Below are 10113 nucleotides of genomic sequence, written 5' to 3' on the forward strand. Positions count from 1 at the left end.
GTTTGAGATTGGACACGAGTCCATGAGGAGGCTTTGAAATTGCCTATATTTGAAGCAGGGGTATGCCAAGCTCTAGGGCCCAAACATCCCACAGACCCCTTGCATAGTGAATGGAGTTTTGGCATCCATGGGTTATCAATTCATATGTAGCAATAGGGACCCAAAAGCCCTACACAACCTATTGAATCTTCAAAGATGGAGAAAAATCATATTGACCTCGGGACTACTTGCAGTAACCATAGCTTTACTGGAGGAAGACAGTTTAATTACATGCCAGCCCACAGTGTTAAGAAGCCCCTTTTCAGGTGTTAAAAGCAGTGACAGCAGGTACTCCACCCACTCCAGGGGTGTCCCAATGGGAAACTGTCAGAAAGTGGTATGTGCAGATAGAACACCACTGTCATGACCACAACATTAAAAAAGGCCCACCAAAAGACCTTCCAATACAGGGAGTACTAAACTGACCCAGATGGACTCAGTACAAGTCCCCCCACAGAAACAGCTCCCTTATTTAACTCCCAAACATATGGATTGCTGTGACTCTTCCAAAAGAGAAGGCAAGATATGGAAATATCAAGAAGTTGCTCTGCATGTTGATTCCAGGGACAGGACAACCACAGAGCAGGAAAGGACTGCCCACATGGAAAAATCTATAGCAATTTCGAGTGCTATAAAGAATGAAGCCAAGAACATTGACCCTCAGTACATCTGTTTTGATTTACATGCAGTGTTTAAGGGATGCACAGGGTGGCTCTCGTTCTGGGAGCAAAATGAACAGGAAATGAATCGACTACTAATGTGGCAAAAGGCTAAGTGAGAGCAAATCGTGCAGATTGCTTGAAAAAAAGACCCCATTGGTGGGGTGGGTTGCTGCATATCAAAATGGGAATAACCCAGTCTACTCCTCAATAATCAAGTTGACTCTCTTGTGGTTGCGTCTTGTGGTGGCAATTACCCAGACAAGGATGGAAAGGATAGCGTCCCCTTGTCAACAGAGTCAGGAGGTAAGTGGGAGTGTCTTGGGGTGACTTTATGATGTGCATCCCCTCTCGCTGCTCTATGCCCAGAAATTAATTTTGTGCCTTTCTGTGCCTTTAAACTGAGCCTGACAGGGGGGAGAGGAAAAAAACCTGAGCAAACTTCTCAAAGTGGTTGTTCAAGGACACAGACACCCACTCCTCTGTGTCCTGCTTGTAGCAAGAGCGGAGGAAGCACCCTTCGTGCTTTCCAGCCAGCTTTCGGTTCCTTTTCTCTGGAGAGAGATGGAGAGTTGAACTTTGTTTTTCTTGGGACTTTGTCTTTTTCCCTTCTTCTTTTTTTGGACTGTTTCAACATCAGAACACACTAGGACAATTTTCCACTGAAGCCCTGGAGGTGGGCCCACAACCCAGCTCTGAGGAGGAGGAGAGAGACCACACCTACAGAAGGACTCTGAAATTTTCCCAGGTTTCTCTCCACAGCAAGAGGTTTTATTATTTAGCATTATTATCCTTTTCCTGTGTGTTCGTTAAATAAATAGTTTTTATCTCTCACTTTCCTCCGAGGAAAAAATTTTTTTTTTCCGAACCTGGTGGGGGAGGACTGGTTGTAACCTGCCTTCTATCAGAGGATATTGTCCTCCAAATTTGTCCAAACCAGCACAGGGAGACACTAGTGGAGTGGTTCCATATGAAGCAAGGCACTCTGGAACAAAAGTTTTGTTCAGGGAAGCCCAAAGTAGGGGCTGGGCAGCAAGCTGAGAACTTTGTACTACAACCATTTCAGTGTGCAGTCAGTGCCACTCATGCCTGGACCACCACCCCTTGCATGATCCACCCCCTAACGTGAAGGACAATAGAGGGTTTTGGGAAACATGGCAAATTCATTATACTAGTCCTTTTAACAAATCTGAAGGGAAATAGATTTGTTTTAGTGTATAATATGTTTTAGTAGGAGTGGAGGTTGTGTCTTGACTAATCCAAGCAGAAGGCCTTGGTTGAGCCACAGGCAAACCAATATTTCTGAGGCTAAGCAGGGGGCTAGGTAGCAGAATTAAGACGGTTATAAGGCATAAGAGTTCCCTGACATGTAGATTGGTCTCTGTGTTCAGCTGACGAGAATTTATCACGGACATCACTGCTGCTTCTGGGTTGTGACAGGCCCTCAACATAATTTTCACTAGTTCTAGCTTTACTCTAGCTGCACTATCTCAGACAGCAGTGAGATGATGTGAAAGCCCATGCCAGCATACGTTGGTGGCCAGTGATTCAATTAAGGAGGGGGAATTGCTATTGCTAAACACATTGAAAGAGACGACTGACTGCCTGTTTTGTCTCTTGTCAAGAGGAAAGGCCAAAACTGTGTAAATTTAACAGACCAGCCATCTCACCCAGTGTCTTGGAGAGGTCCTTTCTCTACCTCCTCCACCCCTTAAAAAAAAATTTCTGTTGGAAGCATCAATTACCAGCGATACAAAGTCAAGCCTGGCCCCTTTTACAGGACAGCATCGCATCTTCAAAGGTGACAGTGATGGAGATTAGAACAAAGGTTAGGAACCAGCCTTTGGAAGTATTTCTGGAGAAGAGGTTCTGCAGATGCAGTCTGGAGGCTGAGGCACTGTAAAGGGAGGTCTCCAGTGCCAGGGACTCCCAGGGCAGATGCCTTGGGACTGACCTACGCCATGCATAGGGCCATGAGAGCCGCACCAAAGCTTTCTGTTCCACTCTCTTCACCAAAATACCCTGTATGCAGACACAGGGAGTGCATGATACAAAACTAGTGCAGTCAGCTTTTTCACCAGAGGCTGTGCCTTGTATGGCAGAAGTGTCAGCTCCCCTAGCAGCAGGTTTCCATCTGCTTTACAGCAATGAAGCAGTGTGATGCACCTGCAATGGACACTTAAGGGACTAAAAGGATACCAAAGCCTGGGAGAAAGGAAAGCTCAGATAAAGCTGCTCCTCTGATTCCAACTCAGGTTGCTGACACAGTAAAAGAGGCCATGGGAGTAAAAAAGACTCATTCCCGCTTCCTAGTTGTATTGATTAGTGTGTTTTATCACAGACTTTCAGTTTGTCCTGAGACTCCTAGGCTGTCACACAGTTCCCTTGCTTTGGGAACACATGCAGGATACTTGAAAACTCCCATTACTTATCCAGAAGAGCAGATTACAGCAGCTACTGACAGCACGAGGATGTGCAAGAACAGTGACAGAGTACTAAATACTGCAGCAGTTACTGAGGGTTTTCAGTGCACAAAGAAAGAAACTGGAAAGAAGAGATGTTACATGCAAGTACAGTAAGAGAAAAAAAGCTGAAAAGTCTCAAAAAATACATTAAGGAAAATTTTCATAGGACCAATTCTGGTGCTAAAAAGACTACTGCAACTGATTAATTTTAAACAATGTCATTTGGATCACTAGAGCGTAAAGGGACAAATGCTTCTTTTTAATATGTGAAAATGTTCTAAGAGATGCATTTTAATGAATTTAATAAGAATGTTTGGGAAACTTAAGAAAAACACCCTCAAAGGATCTTCAAGGAGTTCAAATGTAGGCAGGGTGTTCTTAAATGCATTAACATTTATGTGAAATGAAAGTTCAAACAAGACCCTTCAATCTTATATAGGATTCAAGCCAATAAAAGAATAAAACCCTGCTATGTTAATGGGAGCCATTGGTTTCACCGGGATTGCAGCAAGCCTCAATATAGTCCTACTTTAAATTAAAGTTCGATTTGCAAACTCAAGTTAGAGTTTTTTATTTGAGGAAGATTTCTTAAGCTGCATTGAAATTCAGCAGATGAAGATGAGTGCTGCTTTCCTGCCCATATCCCAGTTTCTCAACTTTCCCGTGCTTCAGATCATCTCACAGACAGCTGCTCACTGATCAGCATCACTCTGCAGCTACCTGCACGTTTATTTCTGCCTGTTCCTCTGCCAGATCACTGATCTCTGTTTTGTACTGACAATTTTCAGCAAATTCACCTTTACTCCATTTTGAATCTGGAGCATAAAAGCCTTCTGGCTCTGAAGGAATTAACCTTTCATTTGTCAGCCTGTTAGAACACCTCGGATGATGTTACAGCACAAACAGGAAAATTACACTTCTTATAACAAATGCACAGTGGATGGGATCAGCCACTGCGACTGCAGTGATTTACCTGGGGCTGCTGGCTCCTGACCCTTTCACTGGTCCCAGGAAAACCCCTCTCAGAAGGCTCCACTACCATCTTGGTGCAGATGAATGCTGCCTGGCCCTCATACAAAGTCCCCAGCAAGGAAGATGCAAGTACCAGTACCCACCCAGACTTCTGCTGAAGTGGCTGGAAAGGTATGGGGAGCTTGGAGAAGTAGTAACTCTGTCTTCTACCCCCGTATTAAGTAAATTCACTGGCTTTAAGGATATATATATATATATTTTTTTTTAGATTACTGTCTAGAGCACTTAGACTAAAGCACAGCTAAATGCTGCAAGACTAATACAGAAATCAGTGGGCTTTCCTACTAGTGAAGAGAGATACCAGAGAGGAAGGGAGACTTCTCTGCTCCCTCTACAGCTTAAAAGTGACTTTCTTTTCTACCCTCACCTAGTTGCTAAAAGACTTTTCTGATGAAAGACTTTCAGTATTTAATTAAAAGACTGTTTTGTTAACCATGGGTGAAGGGAGATGCTTCCAGTAGACCAGACACAAAAGGAACTGTGGTCTGAGATACACCCTTGCCTTCAATGGTTGCTGCTGAAACCCCCTATCTGAAGTGCTGGTTTGTGTGGTTCTCAGTGGAACGTGGCTAAATGGCACCATTGACCATGCAGAAATCATGGTGGCAGGTAATTTAAAACTTTTTCAGACATCTCCACATGATGCTGAGATACCTTTCCAAAATCTCACTCTCATGTCTGCATTACATGATCAGTATTTGCAGAAAAAATACTGTGATGTGATGTGATGTGATGTGATGATGTGATGTGATGATGTGATGTGATGTGATCAATGGCTGGATGCGAGGTCCCAGTTAAGGTTATGAACCTGATACCAGCTGCTACAAGGCACATCAAATAATCTGGACTCAAAAATGAAATATGAATTTCTGTATCACCCATCCAAAACAAGAACTGTAAATCATGTCTCCAGGACTTAGGAGTCTCTCCTGGGAATTGCTGCTTTGGAACAGGTGCTAGAAGCCTCAGCAAACAAGTGGCTGAGCGTAACTCCTTAGAGTGACCCTGTGGCCTAACTTGGAATATAATTTATGCAGTCCGAATAAAAATTCCCTGTTTCACCATACAAGAACCCTGCATTACTTCTTTTGTGTACAAAAGATGAGGAGAGTTTTGTGTGATTACATTTCAGATACTAAGTCCAGTTTTAGTGTCTTCAGAGAATGCTGACAGAGGTCACTTAAGAGAAAATGGAGAAAGAATCACATTAAACACACTTTTAAAACCCCTTAATTTTAGAGAAGATTTTCCCTTGTGACCAGGGCAAGTTTTGAAACGTCTTGGTCAGTCTAATAAAATATATATGGTGAACAGCCATTCAATGACAGAAAATAAAGAAAAAGGCAGAATCAATATATTGAATATTTTTTTTTTCTCTAGCTTTTGTATTAGCTCTGGTCTTCAGTGTTCTGGTGACTAAAATGCAATGCTACATAAACACTTGAGACAGAAATTATGTTATTCCCTTTATTTGACTGTTGCTCTAGCAAAATGTAAAAATATCTGCAGTGGATGGATTTTTTTCTTTAAATACTGAATTGAAAGTCATTGTCATGACCACAGCATTCAACTTAAAGTGCTTAAGCTTAAAATACCTATTTAAAAGCCTGATTTGTCCAGCAACTTTCTAATAGACTGGAAAGCCAATCTGATGACAACACTCAACTTCTGTTCCATGCAGGGTCAAATTTATTCCAGTTCCTTCTCTCTGGAAAAGTGGAAACAACAAAGTAATAGATACATCACTATTAATTTTCCCATTTTTTGTTTTTCTCTTCTTCACTGTTTCTTTTCTTCTTTGCTTCTGTTTTGTGAGTTCTTTTACTCAGAGTTTGAATTAAAATGCAGGAGACCGAGAATTCTCGTTCAGACTTAGGTGTTATATCTTCTCTATAATACAGCTGCACAGAGTGTGCCTCCAAGGTAACAGGGTGGAAAATGGCCGCGAGTTCCAACTTCCAAGGCTTTTAAGGTCTAAATTAACCAGTTATGAAATACCAAGTAACTTGTTTTTATTTATAATCCAATTACTAACTTTTCATGTCCTGCAGTGCGGGACTTTTGACCCAATAGCATAACCCCTAGATTTGTGAAGAAGGAGAAAGGAGAAAGGAAGAAGAAGAAGATCCACACTCAAATTTCTCCATATTGTAACCTACATCCCCTAAACCTAATTTTCTACATCTCTACATATTCCACCCAGTGAAATAAGTTTTAATTTCACAGCAACAACCTCAGTGTTATCACACAATTTAGGGAGCTTTTCCCAAGGTTTCGGGTCAAATACAGTGTACTTTTGAGGATCACTGCTTGTCATCACTGAAAGGCTGAAATTCTCAGAACCCAGTGCTCCAACACATCGCCTTGTTAGTTTATGCACAGCTAGGCTTTGATCTCATCATCCCAACTATAAAACTAATTTTGAGCTCGTTAAATAACAATTTATATTGCAAAAGTAGAACTTACTTGCACACAAAGGGCATTTCAGGCCCCTTTCACATTCAGCCCATGATTGGCAGGATGCTGCCTGGAGCTACTGGATTTTGCTGGCTTCCAGCAACCAGCCTCATGGCACCAAGCCCACTTGTGTACTCAGCACAGCAATTTGGTTCCAAGGTAATATGTTCAACTTCCCCACATCAGTGGGTTTGTCCATCTCATGACCAAATTATTTTTCACGTGTGTTACAAAACTGCATTATTCCTTCATACTTCAAGAATTATTTACAATTAATCTTGGTGCTGAAGACTCAAAAAAATCCATGTCACAAAGAAACCTTAGCTAAAGAATAGATTTTCTAGTTCCTAAGAGCAGGCAGGAATTCACACTGCATTCTTCTCCAGCATTAAAGGAATCAATAGCATCCCCTCTCATTTGCACCTACCTCTTTTCATAAAACTCCAAGGAAATTCATGACGTTTGCAGTATCTATTCTCACCATTTCAGCTGAATTTAACTGATGACCTCAGAAGATTTTGGGGCCAAGTTAAACAGACAAAGTGACCAAATGCAATCTTTCTCAAAAACCAGGATGAAAAGGACACCTAAGGGATTACTACTACTTACCTTTTTTATAGCCTTCCTGTTTTGGACCCAATTTTGGTTTTGCCAACTGGGTACATTAAGAAAGAGGACAGAGGAAAGGAAAAAAGAATTGCTGAATTATAAATATTGTACACAAATCTTCTATTGCATTGTACTGTACACTTCCCCAAGAGCGGGGAAGTTCACCATGTTTATAATCTGATGCCCTACATCATGCAAAGAAAAGCCTGTGGACCCCAAGGAGGACTCAGACTCTGTGTCTGCTGTGTACCACATGCACACGGTTCTCAAAGGACAGACATTTCCTAACCATAGTCTTGATGCTCCATAGGGCAACTGTACCTAAATAACCAAAGAGGAGGGGAGATCTCAAAGGAGCTGTGAAGAAATACACGGGATTTATGCAAGCAGTCTTTTACTAAGAAAAGTGATTCTGGTTCTAAGACACTGGTACAGACATTAACATACTCATATTCCCCTGTGGATTTTTAACTGTAGATTTACCATGACATGACTCATTGTGCATGCTTTCTCTATTCATTGCATAAATTGAACAGGGATTGAACACCTAGAAATAGAATACCTCATAAAATACCAGCTGATATTTCCCTTAGTATTTCCATGCTTTTGTCAAAGGTAGAGTCTAAAATGGACACGTTTTTCTCATTGATCTTGGTGTTCACTGAAACATTCAATGTTATCAGAGGAAAATTCCTAGGAAAAGAAGCAAAAACATATTTATGTGAACCATGTATATTGACTCTAATCAGAATTTAAGTCCAGCTGTACCCAGCCCCTCTGAGGACCAGCTAGGAAACAAGGGTGTTTGTCTTCTGCTAAACTTCTGTACTCTTAGTGCAGCAGAAAAACACTTTTTCCTGAGAGTAAAGTCTAGTTAGGAGAGATTTTCTATCTCTCTTCCATTTATAACAGCATTCAGAGGGGCATTAAAAGATTTCTTTCAGAAGGATAGCATTTACCCACAGAAACCCAACAGGGACCAAAGAGAGACTTTTTCATGGTTGTTGATCTTGTTCATACCCATGTTTCTGCAAGGAGGATTATACTATCCACATTTACTTTGTGAGGAAAACTCTGATGGCCATGGGACAGGGCTTGTTCAAGATACAATCCAAAGTTTCATAACAAGTACACCAAACTAAATCTCATGCTGAAAGTCGAAGAAACCAGACAAGGTTCCTCTACTTGTCCATGGTAATGTTACGAAGGGGTAACATGAGTCAATGATGGGGAAGATGACAGAAGTGTGAAGTACATGAGGACTAAAAGGATGTCAGGAGGTTATATAGGGAGAAAATGAAAAGGCCAAAGCTCAAGTACAACTTAATCTCGCTAGGCCCGTAAAAGGCAACAGAAAATGTTTTTACAAATATATCAGCAACAAAAGGAGAGCTGTGGAGAATCTCCATCCTTTACTTGATGCAAAGGGAAACAGAGAGACAGCAGTCCTCAGGGTACTCACCCTCTGACCTGGAAGACAGGGACTGGAAGCAGAATGAAGCCCATATAATCCAGGAGGAAACGGTTAGTGATCTGCTACCCCACTTAAAACACCCATAAGTCTATGGGCTCCAATGGGATCCACCCATGGGTAGGTACTGAGGGAGAAGGCAGAAGAACTTGCCCAGCCACTCTCAATCATTTATCAGCAGTCCTGGTTAACTGGAGAGGTCCTGGTTAACTGGAAGCTGAGAAATGTAGCATCCATCTACAGGAAAGGTTGGAAGGAGCATCCCAGAAGCTACAGGCCTGTCAGCCTGACCTTGGTGACAGGGAGGGTCATGGTCCAAATCATTTTGAGTGCCATCACATGGAACACACAAGACAACCATGAGATCAGGCTCAGCTAGCATGGGTTTATATTACCTCATCCTGCGGCTGTAGGGAGGAGGAGAGATATCCAGCAGGCAGGAATTGTGCAGCGAGATTGATTTTTTAAATTATTTTACAAACTATTTTATAGACTTTTTCTTCATAGTCTAATTGGACAAAGGACCAGCCATCCCTTGCGGGTGATTGGCTAAAACCCTAAAACATCCATTCTCAAAATATTTTCCTACTGTACTATAAACAAAGCTCGGCAAGGTCACAGGTGTTCATGGTTTATAAACTCTGTGAATATCTTCTGTGAGAGAGAAAAGTATCCCATGGACTTAGAAAGTAGCAAGACAAATTCTTGCTAACAGCATTTTTGTATCCACAGGTTTATGAAAGGCAGGTCCTGCTTGATCAACTTGATCTCCTTCTACAAGACAGTGACATGCTTGGCGGATGGGAGAAAGGCTGTGGATGTTTTCTACTTGGGCATTAGTAAAGCCTTTGATACTGTCTCCCATGGCATTCTCCAGAAGAAATTGTCACTGCCTGCTCATGGCTTGGACTGCAAAAGCAAAGCAGCAATTTTAAAGCAGATTCCATAATCCTTTGAAAGGAAAAAAAAAAAAAAACCAACAACAACATTGACCCACCCCCCTGAGGATTTCTTCCTTCTTAGTTCAGTAGTCTTGAAAATGATGGATTAAAAAACCTAAACAAAACCTAATCCGTACAACTGAAACTCCTGAAAGGGTTCCATGGGAGGAAAACAGAGTCGTTGACAAGCCTCACTCCAAGGCAGGGCAGACCATTTCTGAGCTGGATTTGGTCTGTGTTTTCCATTAAAATGAAAGACAGTCTGGAAAGAAGAGCCTGACTTGGAAATATCAGAGAAGACTTTTAGCTTTTGAAGGCTATGTTAAAAACACTGAACTCCTGCAAGTTAAATGATTCAGTTACTGAAGTAGCAACACTGAGATGCAGAAAGCATGGGCTACTTGGCATCCTTTACAGCCATATAAATTGCCTCTTTTTTA

Source organism: Corvus cornix, chromosome 2 (genome assembly GCF_000738735.6).
Source record: "Corvus cornix cornix isolate S_Up_H32 chromosome 2, ASM73873v5, whole genome shotgun sequence".
Lineage (NCBI taxonomy): Eukaryota > Metazoa > Chordata > Aves > Passeriformes > Corvidae > Corvus > Corvus cornix.